This window comes from Pelophylax lessonae (assembly GCF_965119305.1).
Source record: "Pelophylax lessonae genome assembly, chromosome: 5".
NCBI classification, from domain to species: domain Eukaryota; kingdom Metazoa; phylum Chordata; class Amphibia; order Anura; family Ranidae; genus Pelophylax; species Pelophylax lessonae.
In genome coordinates, this window is record NC_138772.1 from 522,566,655 (window position 1) to 522,584,366 (window position 17,712).

The window sequence follows — 17,712 nt, forward strand, 5'->3', positions numbered from 1 at the left end:
CCCTGGAGAGCTGCATACCAACCTTAGGGATGAAGGATTAGGCCTTGCCCATTCTTTGTCCGAACGTCGTCCGGTCTGCTTGGTTTCGTAACCGCAGGGGCTAAAGAGAAATGCCTCAACTAAAGTATTTGAAGCTGTAAGGATAACTAAACCCAATAACAAAAATGCAATATATTGTAGCTTACATTTCTTTTTTCAAGACAAGAACATTTTCAGCAAATGCAAAAAATATCTGTTGATCCTGCCAGCAATGTCATTTCCGTGTCACTTCCTGTGGGCTTCACCGAATAATATTTTCCTTCCTATCTTCTAGCTACAAATCGCCCTGCCCCCCAATGTAATGGAGATGAAGAGATACGGACATATTTGAAGTCCATATCAGCAGAGCAGCCTAGAGTAACACCCATGGCTCCCTCCGAAGATACAGTGCAGGAGTAATGTAGCCACCCAAGGGACATGAAGTGTATATTTTGCTGGATTATCCTGTAGTTTGTAAACGCTATAACTTTTGTGCAAACCAATTAGGATACGCTTTTTGGGATTTTTTTTTTTACCAAAAATATGTAGCAGAATACAAATTGGCCTAAACTGATAAAAAAAAAAAAATAGATTTTTTTAGATTTTTATATTGGGAATGTTTTATAGCTGAACGTAAAAAAAATATATATATTTTTTCAGAATTGTCGCTCTTTTTTTTGTTTATAGCGCAAAATCGAAAAACCGCAGAGGTGATCAAATACCACCAAAAAGAAAGCTCTATTTGTGGGGGGAAAAGGACATCACTTGCAATTGTATTTGGGTACAGCGTCGCACAACTGCGCAATTTTTCGTTAAAGTAACGCAGTGCCGAATCGCAAAAAAATGGCCTGGTGATTAAGGGAGTAAAACTTTCCGGAGCTGAAGTGGTTAGATATTTTAGTGTCATAAGTTTTCCCCCCCAGTCTGTAAAGTGTTTGCGCTTCCTCTTGGTATGGTGTGAAAGCTTGCGGCTGGATCTCACATCCTTATTTCCTCGGAAGTGGAAGTGAGAAGTGCGCTCTACTATACCATCTATTAATATTCAGAGGTACGGATCGCAGTGCGATGTGCACACTCCCTTTGTGGTCATTGTTGGTGATTTTCACTGCTATGGTTGGTTACAGATTGTGTTTTTTAAAGGGTTTTTCCACTTTTATTGAAGCAGGACTGCAGGCAAACTGCCAAATAGTGATTTGAATGACACATATAGGAACAGTCTAAGCTGCCTATAGATGTATTCAAGGTTTGAGCCAATATGATGAACTAGGATCTCCCATAGACCGTCCAACGACCCGACTCTTTCCAATTGCAGGTAAACAATAGAGATTGGTCACAGACCCTCCCCTCTGCCTGCTGATTGGACAGAGCATCAGTGAGGTCAGTCATTATTTCTACCTATCAGCAAGCTTCCAGATTTAGGGCCCTTTCACACTTGTAAGACCTGAAAGTCGCGCGACTTTGATGCGTCTTGAAGCAATGCCTGTGTAAACCTGAGGTCTATGGATCTCGTTGCATCAAAGTTGGAAAAAAAGTAGTGCAGGGACTACTTTGAAGTTGCTGTGACTTGAAGCCGCACAGATATGAACGGTACTTATTGGAAATCATGGGGTACGACTTGTAATGCGACTTTGCAGTCCCAAGTCGCATAAGTGTGAAAGGGGCCTTAAAGTGATTATTTTTTCTATTTTTTAAGCTAAAAACAGGGCTTTGTTTTCTCAGAAAATAGAATCAGGAACTCAACCATGACCCCCTCCTCCAAAAATCCCACCTCCCCCCCCCCCAAAAACCCTCCAAACCGCACCTAATAGTGGGTGTGGTCCAATTTCACTAACATTGGGAGGCATTAAATACCAGGAGTGCGCTACGTGCAGAGTTTGGGGGTGCGCTATGTGCAGAGTTTGGGCGTGCACTATGTGCAGAGTTTGGGGGTGCACTACGTGCAGAGTTTGGGTGTGCACTATGTGTAGAGTTTGAGGGTGCGTTATGTGCAGAGTTTGGGGGTGCGCTACGTGCAGAGTTTGGGGGTGCACTACGTGCAGAGTTTGGGGGTGCGCTACGTGCAGAGTTTGGGGGTGCGCTACGTGCAGAGTTTGGGCGTGCACTATGTGCAGAGTTTGGGGGTGCGCTATGTGCAGAGTTTGGGCGTGCACTATGTGCAGAGTTTGGGGGTGCGCTATGTGCAGAGTTTGGGGGTGCGCTATGTGCAGAGTTTGGGGGTGCGCTATGTGCAGAGTTTGGGCGTGCACTATGTGCAGAGTTTGGGGGTGCGCTATGTGCAGAGTTTGGGCGTGCACTATGTGCAGAGTTTAGGGGTGCGCTATGTGCAGAGTTTGGGAGTGCACTACGTGCAGAGTTTGGGGGCGTACTTTGTGCAGAGTTTGGGGATGCGCTACGTGCAGAGTTTGGGGATGCGCTACCTGCAGAGTTTGGGGATGCGCTACGTGCAGAGTTTGGGGATGCGCTACGTGCAGAGTTTGGGGATGCGCTACCTGCAGAGTTGGGGATGCGCTACGTGCAGAGTTTGGGGATGCGCTACCTGCAGAGTTGGGGATGCGCTACGTGTAGAGTTTGAGGGTGCGTTAAGTGCAGAGTTTGGGGGTGCACTACGTGCAGAGTTTGGGGGCGTACTTTGTGCAGAGTTTGGGGATGCGCTACCTGCAGAGTTGGGGATGCGCTACGTGCAGAGTTTGGGGATGCGCTACGTGCAGAGTTTGGGGATGCGCTACGTGCAGAGTTTGGGGGCGCACTTTGTGCAGAGTTTGGGGATGCGCTACCTGCAGAGTTGGGGATGCGCTACCTGCAGAGTTTGGGGGCGCACTTTGTGCAGAGTTTGGGGATGCGCTACCTGCAGAGTTTGGGGATGCGCTACCTGCAGAGTTGGGGATGCGCTACCTGCAGAGTTTGGGGGCGCACTTTGTGCAGAGTTTGGGGATGCGCTACGTGCAGAGTTTGGGGATGCGCTACGTGCAGAGTTTGGGGATGCGCTACCTGCAGGGTTGGGGATGCGCTACCTGCAGAGTTGGGGATGCGCTACGTGCAGAGTTTGGAGATGCGCTACCTGCAGAGTTTGGGGGCGCACTATGTGCAGAGTCTGGGGGTGTGCCACGTGCAGAGTTGGGGGTGCGCTACGTCCGTAGAGGACTCTTGCCATTCGCCTGCCCCTTCCTGTCCCTTCACCCACCAAAAATATCCTACAGTGCAAGGCGTTTTGTAAAAGGAGGAGGGGAGATCCTATCATTTGTCTGTCCCTCCTCCATTCACAGTCGACTTGCATTCTGAAGGAGGAAGAATAACAGGAGTATTGTGAATGGAAGCGTGAACTGCTGTTAAGCCCTGCAGTGTTCCTCGTAAAGAGAGAACAGTGGTCTGCTGTTGTACACACAGCAGACCATTGAGCTCTCAGTAATCAACACCGAGCCCCTGTGTTCCTGCTATTTAGGATCACAGGTCTCTGTGTTGATATCACAAGCGCATCCCCCACACAGTTAGAAAACACCCCCTAGGCTCACACTTAACCCTTTGATCGCCCCTTGGTTAACCCCCCTCCCTGCCAGTGTTATTATTACAGTAACAGTGCATATTTTTAGCACTGATTACTGCAGTAATGTCACTGGTCCCCCCAGAAGTATCAAAAATGTCAGTTAGGGGTCGGATCTGTCCGCCGCAATGTCGCAGTCCCGCTAAAAATTGCAGATCACCGCCATTACCAGAAAAAAAAGAAAAATAAATAAATAAAAATGACATAAATCTTCCCCGTAGTAATTAGACACGATAACTTTTGCGCAACCAATCAAGATACGCTTATTGGGATTTTTTTTTTTTTTTACCAAAAATATGTAGCAGAATACAAATTGGCCTAAAAGGATGGAAAAAAATTTTTTTTTTATTTTTTTTTTCTTTCAGAATGGTATATAGCAGAAAGTAAAAAATTCTGATTTTCAAAATTGACGCTATTTGTTTGTTTATACCGCAAAAAATAAAAATCGCACAGGTGATCAAATACCACCAAAAGAAAGCTCTGTTTGTGGGAAAAAAAGGACGTCAATTTTATTTGGGTACAGCGTCACACGACTGCGCATTTGTCAGTGCGGAATCGCAAAAAATGGCCTGGTCATTAAGGGGGGGGAATCTTCCGGTCCAGAAGTGGTTTAGTTTTGCTTTGATTAATGTATTATCAGGGGGTCTTTTCCCTCTGCCTGCAGTTCAGGAATGTTGAAATTCCTTCATGGTGGGGGGTCTTATAGTGAGTGTCAGAGATCACCCCCCCCTTCAGAGGTGGGTCAGTGGTTTCGGACCCTTAGAAGAGATTGCTCGGAGGTCTCTTTTTACAGGCTGACATTTGATATCCCCCCCCCCCCCCTGATTGCAGAGAGGTACAGAGATCATTACAGGAGTAGGAAATTGCCAGAAAGTGGGGTGTAAAGGTGTCCATTGGGGTCGGTGTGTATTATAGGGTCCTTCATTTATAAGGCATCCCTACTCCAGAGACTGTATTGCTAACTAGACCAAAAGTTCAATCAGCTACAGGGGGGACGCAGGAAGGACTATTCTTTTATTTCTTTTTTTGGGGGGGGGGGGGGATCCATCAATATCATCACCCCCTTCACACCTCAGCTTTTTGTAGCTGGAGGAGAAAAAATTAATAATTCTGTATGTAAATAGTTCACTGCGCTCCAAATCACCCGAAGCTCAAAAAAGTTCTGGAGCTTTTTTTGTAGGCGTATTGGCCCCTATTTATGAAGCGTTTTTTTGTTGCATAGAAATGCATGGAAACGCTTCATTTGAGCGTTTTTAGCCACTAGCAGTTTTACTGCGGCAGGCTGGCTCGGCTGCGCGGACCGACGTTGGGGATACGTCGTTCACATGCGTGGGGCTGGGGAGCGAGCGCCGCCCCCACTAGGCAGCGAGGATGCCGATGCCGAGAATGCCGCCGGCCACCCGCGATCGCTCCCCGCTGAGAGAGAAGGACGGGCGCCTGTGGTCCCCTATGTGATCCTATGATCACAGGTCTCTATGGTCTTTTCACAAGCCCCTCCCCCTCCACAGTTAGTAAACACTCCCATAGGCTCACATTTAACCCCTTGATCACCCCTAGGTTAACCCCTTCCCTGCGATCCTTCTATATAGGATCACAAGTCTCTATGGTCTTTTCACAAGCCCCTCCCCCCACAGTTAGTAAACACTCCCATAGGCTCACATTTAACCCCTAGGTTAACCCCTTCCCTGCGATCCTTCTATATAGGATCACAGGTCTCTATGGTCTTTTCACAAGCCCCTCCCCCTCCACAGTTAGTAAACACTCCCATAGGCTCACATTTAACCCCTTGATCACCCCTAGGTTAACCCCTTCCCTGCGATCCTTCTATATAGGATCACAAGTCTCTATGGTCTTTTCACAAGCCCCTCCCCCCACAGTTAGTAAACACTCCCATAGGCTCACATTTAACCCCTTGATCACCCCTAGGTCAACCCCTTCCCTGCAATCCTTCTATATAGGATCACAGGTCTCTATGGTCTTTTCACAAGCCCCTCCCCCCCCTCACAGTTAGTAAACACTCCCATAGGCTCACATTTAACCCCTTGATCACCCCTAGGTTAAACCCTTCCCTGCGATCCTTCTATATAGGATCACAGGTCTCTATGGTCTTTTCACAAGCCCCTCCCCCCCCAGTTAGTAAACACTCCCATAGGCTCACATTTAACCCCTAGGTTAACCCCTTCCCTGCGATCCTTCTATATAGGATCACAGGTCTCTATGGTCTTTTTACAAGCCCCTCCCCCCCACAGTTAGTAAACACTCCCATAGGCTCACATTTAACCCCTAGGTTAACCCCTTCCCTGCGATCCTTCTATATAGGATCACAGGTCTCTATGGTCTTTTCACAAGCCCCTCCCCCCCACAGTTAGTAAACACTCCCATAGGCTCACATTTAACCCCTTGATCACCCCTAGGTTAACCCCTTCCCTGCGATCCTTCTATATAGGATCACAGGTCTCTATGGTCTTTTCACAAGCCCCTCCCCCCCACAGTTAGTAAACACTCCCATAGGCTCACATTTAACCCCTTGATCACCCCTAGGTTAACCCCTTCCCTGCGATCCTTCTATATAGGATCACAGGTCTCTATGGTCTTTTCACAAGCCCCTCCCCCCCACAGTTAGTAAACACTCCCATAGGGTCACATTTAACCCCTTGATCACCCCTAGGTTAACCCCTTCCCTGCGATCCTTCTATATAGGATCACAGGTCTCTATGGTCTTTTCACAAGCCCCCCCACCCACAGTTAGTAAACACTCCCATAGGGTCACATTTAACCCCTTGATCACCCCTAGGTTAACCCCTTCCCTGCGATCCTTCTATATAGGATCACAGGTCTCTATGGTCTTTTCACAAGCCCCTCCCCCCCCACAGTTAGTAAACACTCCCATAGGCTCACATTTAACCCCTTGATCACCCCTAGGTTAACCCCTTCCCTGCGATCCTTCTATATAGGATCACAGGTCTCTATGGTCTTTTCACAAGCCCCCCCCCCCCACAGTTAGTAAACACTCCCATAGGCTCACATTTAACCCCTTGATCACCCCTAGGTTAACCCCTTCCCTGCGATCCTTCTATATAGGATCACAGGTCTCTATGGTCTTTTCACAAGCCCCTCCCCCCCACAGTTAGTAAACACTCCCATAGGCTCACATTTAACCCCTTGATCACCCCTAGGTTAACCCCTTCCCTGCCAATGTAATTATAACAGTAACAGTGCATATTTTCAGCACTGATTACTGTAGTAATGTCACTGGTCCCCCCAAAAGTGTAAAAAAAGTCAGTTAGGGGTCCGATCTGTCCGCCGCAATGTCGAAGTCCTGCTAAAAATCGCAGATCGCCGCCATTACTAGCAAAAAATAAATAAAAATGACATAAATCGTTCCCCTAGTTTGTAGACGCAATAGTTTTTGCGCAAACCAATCCATATACACTTATTGGGATTTTTTTTTTTTTTACCAAAAATATGTAGCAGAATACAAATTGGCCTAAAAGGATGAAAAAAATAGATTTTTCATTTTTTTTAAATTGGGAATGTTATATAGCAGAAAGTGAAAAATATTGTTTTTTTTTTCAGAATTGTTACTCTTTTTTAGTTTATAGCGCAAAAAATAAAAATCGCACAGGGGATCAAATACCACCATAAGAAAGCTCTATATGTGGGGGAAAAAAGAACATCAATTTTATTTGGGTACAGCGTCGCACAGTTTTCCATTAAATAACGCAGTGCCGATTTGCAAAAAATGGCCTGGTCATTAAGGGAGCAAATCCTTCTGGTCCAGAAGTGGTTAAACAAGTTTTTAAACTCTTTTTGTGGAGTGTTTTCAAGTGTTTTTCTGCTACAATTCAACAATTATATGAAAATAAATAATAATAAATAGATAAATAATAAAATAAATAATACATACAATAAATGAATAATAAAAATACATAACTCTAACTCCAACCCTTGTAGAAAAGATATATCCTCCTTGATGGTGGGACTATAAGGGCAACTAATGAACTAGAAGAATTAAATGTATTTAAAAAAGCATACATTTAAATTGAATATTGCACAAAGCACTAGATAAAATTGAGTATATAATCCTGAGCAAAAAGAGAACACGGCTAAATATTAATTGTCCACTTGTATGCTACATATAAAAGGTGTATTCTCCTCTTTCCGACGCGTTTCAGGAAGGATTCAATCCTTTCATCAGGGGTAATATAGAAGGTAGATAATAAGGTTGTTTTCTAAAATAAAGTATAATATATATAAGGCAATTGGATAGAATGGTGGGACTTTTAAGGTGCTGTTATTTCTTTATTAAATAATGGAGAAAAAATAATCATCTTTTTTATAAAAGAAGTTAATTTTATTAAAGATATTAATACAAACATGAATACTTTTAAAATATATAAAAGCAGAGAGAAAGCACTTGATTATGTCTGCTCAACATGTTTCACCATCTTGAAATGGCTTCATCAGGAGACTGACGAACATCTTTCACAAGTGAACAATCTATATGTAATAAGAAACATAGTGAAAATATCAAAAAACATAAACATACAATATATATATTTTAGATAACAATCATTATGTATAGTTGTCATAGTAGAATCCATGAAGTTTACATAGAGAAGACATACCTCAATAAACTGAACTTATTATATATAATATCAGAATCACATGTGATATGACAGCATGGTGTGTGCCTTTATCATACAGAAAGGATTACATACCAATCAAATGGACAAAGGTAGAACGCTGCTGTACAAAAATTAAAAACCAAATTTTCCTCTTGCTAGTAGGTGAAGGAAGGGCGCACACCCCCAGAAGAAGGCCTAACTCCAACCCTTAACCCTAATATTAACCCCTAATCCTAACCCTAATATTAACCCTAACCTAACAAAATAAATAAATATTACGTAAATAAATACAGTAAAACCTTGGATTGCGAGCATAATTCGTTCCTGAAACATGCTTGTAATCCAAAGCACTCTTATATCAAAGCGAATTTCCCCATAAGAAATAATGGAAACTCAGATGATTCGTTCCACAACCATTTATTCATAAGTCCTTCAGTTTATAGTCCATATAAAAAGATTCTAGCATTGCAATAGGTTATATAACCATAAAATGTCCATCCACAAATAGCAGCTTCCACAAGGGGATTAGGAGGAAACTCCAGCAGGAGCTACAGAGTATCAAAGAGAAGAGAGGCGCCTCTAAGTGTAGCAATATGGTTCCATTTAATGAAGGTTCAACATTTAGCGACTCACATGGTTGATGAATAAAAGAGGCACATCTAAGTATGCAGGCATCCGGGGTAAAGCTGTCCACATAGACTATCTTCTGCACTGCCGGCTGCCAGTCTGTAATCCTGATCGGGAAGACCACCCTGCAGTAAAGCGATCTGAAAGTGTGGGGCAGCATGGAAGGGATGACGTAGATGGCGGTGCGGAAGATGGTCTATGTGGACAGCTTTACCCCGAATGCCTGCATCCTTAGATTGCCTCTTTTATTCATCAACCATGTGAGTTGCTAAATGTTGTACCTTCATTAAATGTAACCATATTGCTACACTTAGAGGCGCCTCTCTTCTCTGTTATACGTAGCTTGAGGCTACTTGTATATCAAGACATCGCTTGTATATCAAGTCAAAATTTATTATAAAAATTTGCTTGTCTTGCAAAGCGCTCTTAAACCAAGTTACTCTCAAACCAAGGTTTTACTGTAATATTAAATAAATAAATCCCTAACCTTTAAACACTAACCCCTTACAAAAAAAAGTAAAAAAATAAATAAACAGAGTTATGTCTCACATAAATCACATAAACTTATGAACCAATATGTTATAGGTGAATAATTCAATACACACAAATAAATAAATAAATAGGTGAATATATCAATAAACATAGTCCTTGAAAAGTGCTCGGTGCAAACTATTTGTTCCAGCAGCAAAGAATGGACTTGATATAAAGTGCCTTCACCAATCACCATGCACCCAGTGCTCGGATAAAATACTTCTTACCAGAAGAAGTTGACCCCTTAGTTCCCTAACGTGGGAACGTGAGACCGTAGAGTTCCGGTGAGGTGGTGCGCAGACGCGGAAGCGGCGTCCCATCCACCAGGAGAAGCTGAACGATTTGTATCATTGTGGCGTTCTACTTACCGCTATATAGTAAGTGCATTACTTTTTAATTAAATCTGATTACTGGCAATATTACACTATTGGAGTCTCCTTATTTCCTACAACATGTTGTCCGGAGTCTCGGAGTTGCCTCTATATTTCTGGCTTATCACTTACTGGATGTGGAGATAGCAACAGGAAACTTTGGAGCTCTTGTGGAGATATATGCTGGGCATGACCCCCTATAACTAAGGGGTCAACTTCTTCTGGTACGAAGTATTTTATCCGAGCACTGGGTGCATGGTGATTGGTGAAGGCACTTTATATCAAGTCCATTCTTTGCTGCTGGAACAAATAGTTTGCACCGAGCACTTTTCAAGGACTATGTTTATTGATATATTCACCTATTTATTTATTTATTTATTGATGTGTATTGAATTATTCACCTATAACATATTGGTTCATAAGTTTATGTGATTTATGTGAGGCATAACTGTTTATGCACTAGCACTTTATTGTGAGTTTACAGCTGAGCGCAATAACCCTCATTCATTATCACATATTGCGTTATCACGTTTTTATTGCTGCTCGCTAGAGGAAGAAATTCCCTAATTTTTCACATTTATACATTTATTGTCAAATATCACTCTGTTTGCGCAGTTCCTTTTTGGTTGTTACCGAATTTTGTTTTTTAAAAAAATAAATAAAATAAAACAAAAAGCTCAAAAACATACCAACAAATGAGAAAACAAATTACATTTTTCTCTATTGGATAATTAAAAAATGCCAAAGCTCAAAAACGCTTTATAAACGCTGTACACAAACGCTCAACAACGCGCATAGAAAAGCTAAAACAACGCCCGAAAAAAAAGCTCAAAAACACGACGCTCAGGTGTGACTGCAGCCCAACACACAACCCTTGTGAAGTTTGGAATGTTGTAGCTGTTAAGCTGGAGAATATCAGAGCAGAATATCTGAAGAACATTCGTACAACTTTTCCTGAAAGTTTCTTTCTTGCTTAAAACGAGACCTCCATTGTCTCAGAGAAAATTTCCATTTGGTGCATAAAGTTTGAGTGAATGTACGGAAGTGATGTCATTAACCTGTGACCCCTTGGCCCCTCCCTTGTGCTAGCTAAGAACATTCGGAGGATCGTGGATTCCACATTCACTCGTAATTGATTCAAGCATTTGCAGAAGCTTCTATTCACCTGGCGTAAAGGAGTGAATTGATGATGAGCAGAGTTCTTCCATTCCACTGCATTCTTTTCCATCAAATAGAAAATCAAACGATTGTTCTGAAATCAACATTTTTCTAAGGATTTTCTACTAGTGCATACCCAGCCTAAGGCAGTTTCTCATTGCAGTCATTGGAAATGAGTCATATATTCATTTAAGGATTTACAACCATGGTGGACATACTTTTGGCATTTTGTAGGCAATTTTCGAGAACTTTTTATTCAGTAGGAATACTTTAGAGAAGCTTTTCTCAAACTGTTTACCATGGAGGAACCCTTGAAATAATTTTCAGATTCTGGGGAATCCCTGATAAAAGTTGTTCTATCAACCGCTCATGGTATATTATAATTGGTGGTCCTCAGTGAAACTCGGCTTTTCTTGGGTTCAAGGTTAGTGGACAAATACTACTTCATGTTGGTGGTCAGTTGAAAGAATTGGAATCCGAAAAAAAGTTTTCCTGACATGAGTGGTCAGTAGGAGTGGTGCTCTCTTATAGAGGTGGCCAATGGAAAAAACGCCATATTAAAATTGCTGGTCAGTATAAAACAATGATAACCAGAGAAAAGGTTTCCCTTGGCATTAGTGGTCTGTAGGGAAGGTGTCCTCTTATAGAGGTGGCCAATGGAAGAAACCCATATTACATTGGTGGTCAGAATAAAACATTAAAAAAGGTTTTCCTTGACATTAGTAGCCAGTAGGGTAGATGTCTTCTTGCAGTGGTGGCCAGTGGAAAGAATGCAATGTTACAGTATAAAATACTGTGAGTAGAGGAAAGGTTTTCCTTGACATTAGTGGTCAATAGCAGCGGTGCTCTCATACAGATTTAGTCAATGGCTAATGGAAAGAATGTCCCGTTACATTGCTGGTCAGTATAAAACAGTGGAATTCAGAGGAAAGGTTTCCCTTGACATTAGTAGCCAGTAGGGTAGATGTCTTCTTCCAGTGGTGGCCAGTGGAAAGAATGCAATGTTACAGTATAAAATACTGTGAGTAGAGGAAAGGTTTCCCTTGACATTAGCGGTCTGTAGGGAAGGTGTCCCCTTATAGAGGTGGCCAATAAAAAGAACCCCATGTTGCATTGGTGGTCAGAATAAAACATTACAAAAGATAAAAAGGGGGGTTGGATCTCAGTGGAGCCCTATAGTCGTTTTTGCCACCGCCCCTAAAATTATGTTTGTAGTTTTTGGTGCCTCATACCAGAAAATTGGGACTTTATGGGCAAGAGTAAGATAGATAGTAGTTTGGTCAAATAATTTATTTACAAGAATAAGATATTATTTACAATGTTGTATAACGTTTTGTGAATGGGTAAAGACCCATTGTGTGAGTATTGACAAAAGTATAGAAGGTGAGTAAATAGGTGACATTTAGTAGGACATTCTGCTCTGTTGTTCCATATATCTTAAGGAACTAGATTCAGAGGAGATGTCCAATCAGTATTCCGACGCGTTTCGGCCATACAGGGCCTTTTTCAAGGATGCATCACCATTTATTCGTGTTTTTTGTCCACTTCATGCATGTATACCTTCCGCGGGATTACAGGATGCTACAGGAACTTGTGCTGCTTTTTGGCTAGACCAATATCGTTTAGTCTGGGGTCCAAAGTGGTTCCCTTGCGGTACAGGACCTTTGTAACTGCGATCAAACCAACAGAAATAGTTGTTGGTTCGTGTTGGCAGGAAGGGACTGCAATGCTGGCAGCATGTAACTTCAGGCACGTCTTCTCCCTCGGATGGAGAGAGACTCCATCCGAGGGAGAAGACGTGCCTGAAGTTACAGGACTCTGAAGGTCCTGTACCACAAGGGAACCACTTTGGACCCCATGCTAAACGATATCGGTCTAGCCAAAAAGCAGCACAAGTTCCTGTAGCATCTTGGAATCCAGGGGAAGGCATACATGCATGAAGTGGACAAAAAAACACGAATAAATGGTGATACATCCTTGAAAAAGGCGCTGTACGGCCGAAACGCGTCGGAATACTGATTGGACATCTCCTCTGAATCTAGTTCCTTAAGATATATGGAACAACAGAGCAGAATGTCCTACTAAATGTCACCTATTTACTCACTTGCCACTCACCTTCTATACTTTCGTCACTACTCACACAATGGGTCTTTACCCATTCACAAAACGTTATACAACATTGTAAATAATATCTTATTCTTGTAAATAAATTATTTGACCAAACTACTATCTATCTTACTCTTGCCCATAAAGTCCCAATTTTCTGGTATGAGGCACCAAAAACTACAAACATTACACAAGGTTTCCCTTGATATTAGTAGTCAGTAGGGAAGGTGTCCTCTTATAATGGTGGCCAAAGGAAAGAATGCCAAGTTGCATTGGTGGTCAGCATAGTTCCTGCTGGTGAGTGTTGTCAGTACCAGATCTATGAAGGTATCATCACATGGAAAATCAATCCATCCGTCTCACTACTCAAGGAACCAATCCCTATCTTTAGTCCGAACCAACAGCTGACTTTGACAGCGCGGTCTTTGTGCTGGGAGCGTGCAGTGAGAGTGCTCTCAGTGCATAAACATTGGCCGCCCAGCATGTGTGAGTATTAATGCCCACCCTTTTGCCATTGCACATACAGTATGTACTGGGCAGTCATAAAGAGGTTAAAGTGTAAGCTCACCTTTTCAGAGAAAAATATAAAAAGTTGAATAAAACCCTACAGCCTCCCTACCCCGCTGTCCACGCTGTACTAATGAGCTGTCAGCCAGTGTAGTGGTCCATGGATATGAAATCCCCACTCTCCTCCCTCTTCTTTCTGCAGGGCTTCCAGGATGGATCAGAGCGATTCTGATTGGTCAGCACCGACAATCGCTCTGATCTGTTCTGGAAGCCCTGCAGAGGGAGAAGAGCGGGGATTTAGAGTCCCTGGACCACTGCACCGGCTGCATGGACACTGACAGCTCATCACTCACAGAGGTAAGTACAATGGGGACTGGGGAGGGTGTACAGTGTTCACCTTTTCATTTTTTTTTTTTTGAAAACTACCTAAACAACTAACTCTTTAAAGCAGATATAAACCTCTACAAAAAAAAAAAAAAAAATTTAACTGGGCCCCAGGAGTTTGTAGCCAGCATATTAGCACATTATGGCAAGAGATTCCCTCCAGCACTCCTGTCACCTTCTCTCGGTCTTCTTTTCAGGTTCCCAACTCTTCGGCCACTTGTTTGACCGGGACGCAATGACATCACTCCCATGTCTGCACACAGGAAACACAGAGCTGTAAATGGATACCAAGCTGCGCATGCTTGGCTCAGTGTACATGACAACTGACATCCAGGCAGAAAGGTTTATGATAGAAGAGGCCAATGGGGTGTCTTCTGCCCAAAAAAATCCTTCTTGTCAAAGTTTTTTTTTTGTGTAGCACCCTCCTAGATAGGTGCTAGGTAAAGCATTGGTTTGCTCCATCTGCTTATCAGGGGAGCCTGATCTGTTAGCTATGCCTGTTACATGTGTCCAGGTGTGATTCACTTGGTCTGAGGGAGTGTCCCCACTGTATCCAATAGGGGGGCCTGTTGGACAGTGGAGGAAACCCGGCCAGTGACACACAGGCTTTTGTGGCAGTCCCAGTGGGAGGGCACCAGCGCAGTGCATCCTGGGATTGACCATTAAAAACTGAGGGCACATGTCACAGGGCGTCTTTGGCGGGAAGCAGAGTCCCAGGAGGAGGGTGACCAGGGGAGGACTGGGCCAGGAGGGACGGGGCAATTGCCCCCTGGGCTGCTCTGATGTCCTGTAAAAAGGCTACACAGCTTCTGCCACAGACACGCCTGGTGGAGAGAAGTAAAAGGTCCCTGCCACTGACCTACTGAGTGCGGGTTGAAGGACAGAGCGCAGGCCTCCCTCCCTAGCATGGATGGTGTAAACTGTTCCATGCCCCACTGGAGACTCTCCTCCCCTGGCCAGCCCCGACTGAGCTGCCCCAGCTCCCCCCAACTGCCCCCTGCTGGCTAGGTTGGGAACCCGGATTCAGCCGGTGAGTAGAGACTACCTAGAGCAGGGCTTTAGCCTGGAATGGGGGTCAGGATGAGGGAGGGAAGAGGCAGAGTGGGAGAGGGGCCAAGTCGCTGCACCATGGGCCTCTGGTTTGTACTTGCCCCCTGGGCCAAAAGTTGCCAGTCTGCCACTGAGGGTGACGGCTGTCTCTCCTTCTGCATATTGAGGAAAGTGGTCACAGGCAGTCAGCCTAGTGAACCAGGTGTGGAGCTGAGCCTTGAAGGTCCTGGAGAAGTGGACGGTGGAGATGCAGGCAGAAAAACAGTGTCCGTGAGTACCAGGGGTCTTGCCAAGGGGTCTGCCCAGGAATGGGGACCACTCCAGTGAGGTCAGTGGACGGAAGGTCAGCTTACACAGAGAGTAAAGGGGGTGCCAAATAGAACCCTAAAGAGTAATCTACCAAGTAGTTCACCTGTTAAATACTTCACTTCAGTGGCAAGGTGAAGCAGCGGCCTTGCCGCATTCAACACAGATAGAAGTCCTCAAGTTTGTGCATAGTTGACCAAGTTGGAGTATCCCACTCATCCCTTCTCCCATCCCATTATAAAAATAAAACCACAAAAACCAAATCCCCTGAACTGAGCCAAGAATCTAAAGTCTTAAGAATTCGCAGGTTGTTGCTATGGGTAACTCAGGGGAATCCATTTTCAGCAGAAGGGAGAAGAGCTACCTTTGTTTTTAGGTGTAATTCCTGCTTGAAGTGTTCCTACATTAAGCTGCTTACAAGTTTATGGAGGACTTTACAGATGTCTTAACCTTGGGGTGGTCGGATGTCGCACGCAAGTCCTACCCCCCCCCCCCCAAAGTCCATGGCCAAGGTCACTCCTCGTTCTCTCTAAAGAAAAGCTATAGGCCTTTCTTAATGGATCCATTGATGCGATCACGTCCATTGTGCCCGTCCGCGGACAGATGCTGGGACAAAAGAAGTGCGCACAATTGCACGGAGGCCAGAGGAGGAGAGGAGAAACTCGAAGTATTGAAGTGTGAAAGGGAAATGGGGGGGACGCGGTTGGATGTGAAAGCCTGGGCCCCCGCCACTTTCACCTGTTATTGTGGAGGAACAAGTCACAGAGCTGATTCATAAGCGCCGGTGGTAGCCTTGTGCGCACAATGGACTCTTCTTTAAAACAGCAGCTGGCGAGCAGAAGAATGAGCGGCAGACACTTGTAACCCGGTCCCCGGCTGAAAGCGGCCAGAGCTGCTCACATGCACAGGAATGCTTCGGAGAGGCCTCTGGGGAGCAGAGCAGCATGTGGCTGACAGTCTACCGCCTTCCTGGCGCAGCGACCTGCTCCATTGATGGATTTTTATTATATCACAGCGGCGGCACCCGATCTGCCAGCGAGGACGGCAAGAACAATGTTGGTTGGCGGGCTTTCTAGGCCAAAACTCCACCAAAAAAAACAAAGAACTGAACAGAGCTGAGCGTTTTTCTCTGATTTGAAGCCGAACTCCAAGATGAGCAAATGTTGTCTGTATACATTTTTCTTTCTCCTTGGACTGGTCTTGTCTGCGCCCCCTCCTATAATTTTCTGCAGGCAGCCTGTAGTGGGTGGAGACTGCTGAGCCCCTCCCCCCCAGCTCTTTTCTTTCTCCTTGTGCAGAGTGACTGGTCTTGTCTCCGCCCCCTCCTGTCATTTTCTGCAGGCAGCCTATAGTGGGTGGAGACTGCTGGGCCCCTCCCACAACTTTGCTCTCTCTCTCATTGTGCAGTGACTGGTCTTGTCTCCGCCCCCTTCTGTCATTTTCTGCAGGCAGCCTATAGTGGGTGGAGACTGCTGCCCCCCCCCCCCCCAGCTCTTTTCTTTCTCCTTGTGCAGAGTACTGGTCTTGTCTCCGCCCCCTCCTGTCATTTTCTGCAGGCAGCCTATAGTGGGTGGAGACTACTGGGCCCCTCCCACAGCTTTGCTCTTTCTCTCCTTGTTCAGAGTGACTGGTCTTGTCATTGATTGTCATGTATATTGATTGCTTTGTGCAAAACTTATAGCGTCTACAAACTATGGGATGGTTTTATTTATTTATTTTTATTTTTCTACTAGTAATGGCGGCGATCAGCGACTTATTGCAGCGGACAGTCAGGACACTTAACTGACATTTTTGACACTTTGTGGGAACCAGTGACACTAAGGGTTCACACTGATGTGAATGGGATGCAGGTTTCACCGCATCCAATTTGCATGCCAGGATGGTGTGACTGGCTCTCAATGGAGCCGGTTCACACAGCTGGGGGGGGGGGGGGGGGGAGCACGGTCCGCACTGGAAAAGGGTCCTGTGCATTTTGTGGCCTAGGAGTGAACTCAGGCAAAAATTTGGACCTGATTCGCACCTAAATCGGTGAATAGGGACACACCGGACCCCCTGTCATGACCAGCGGCCGCATCCGTGTGAACCCAGCATAAAACATTGATGAGTGCTAAAAAATATGCACTGTCACTTTACTACTGACACTGGCTGGGAGGGGGTTAAACATCAGGGGCGATCAAAGGGTTACCTGTGTGCCTAGCTTGTGTTTGTGTACTGTCTGGGAGGTGCTTTTACCAGAGGAAGGCATTGATCCCTGTTCCTGCTTTGCAGAAAAACACAGGATCAATGCTTTCCCTACTGACAGAACGGCGATCTGACTCTCTGCCTAATGATCGGCGGGTGCTGATGGACATCGAGTCCTCGGTAATCACAGATCAGCTCCAGGTCTAATCACAGCGGGGGGGCGGGTCGCTGGCAGCACGCATGTACGCCCCAGGTTCAGAGGTGTCGGATCATGTACTAGGTATGTGATTTGCTGCAGAGGAACCGC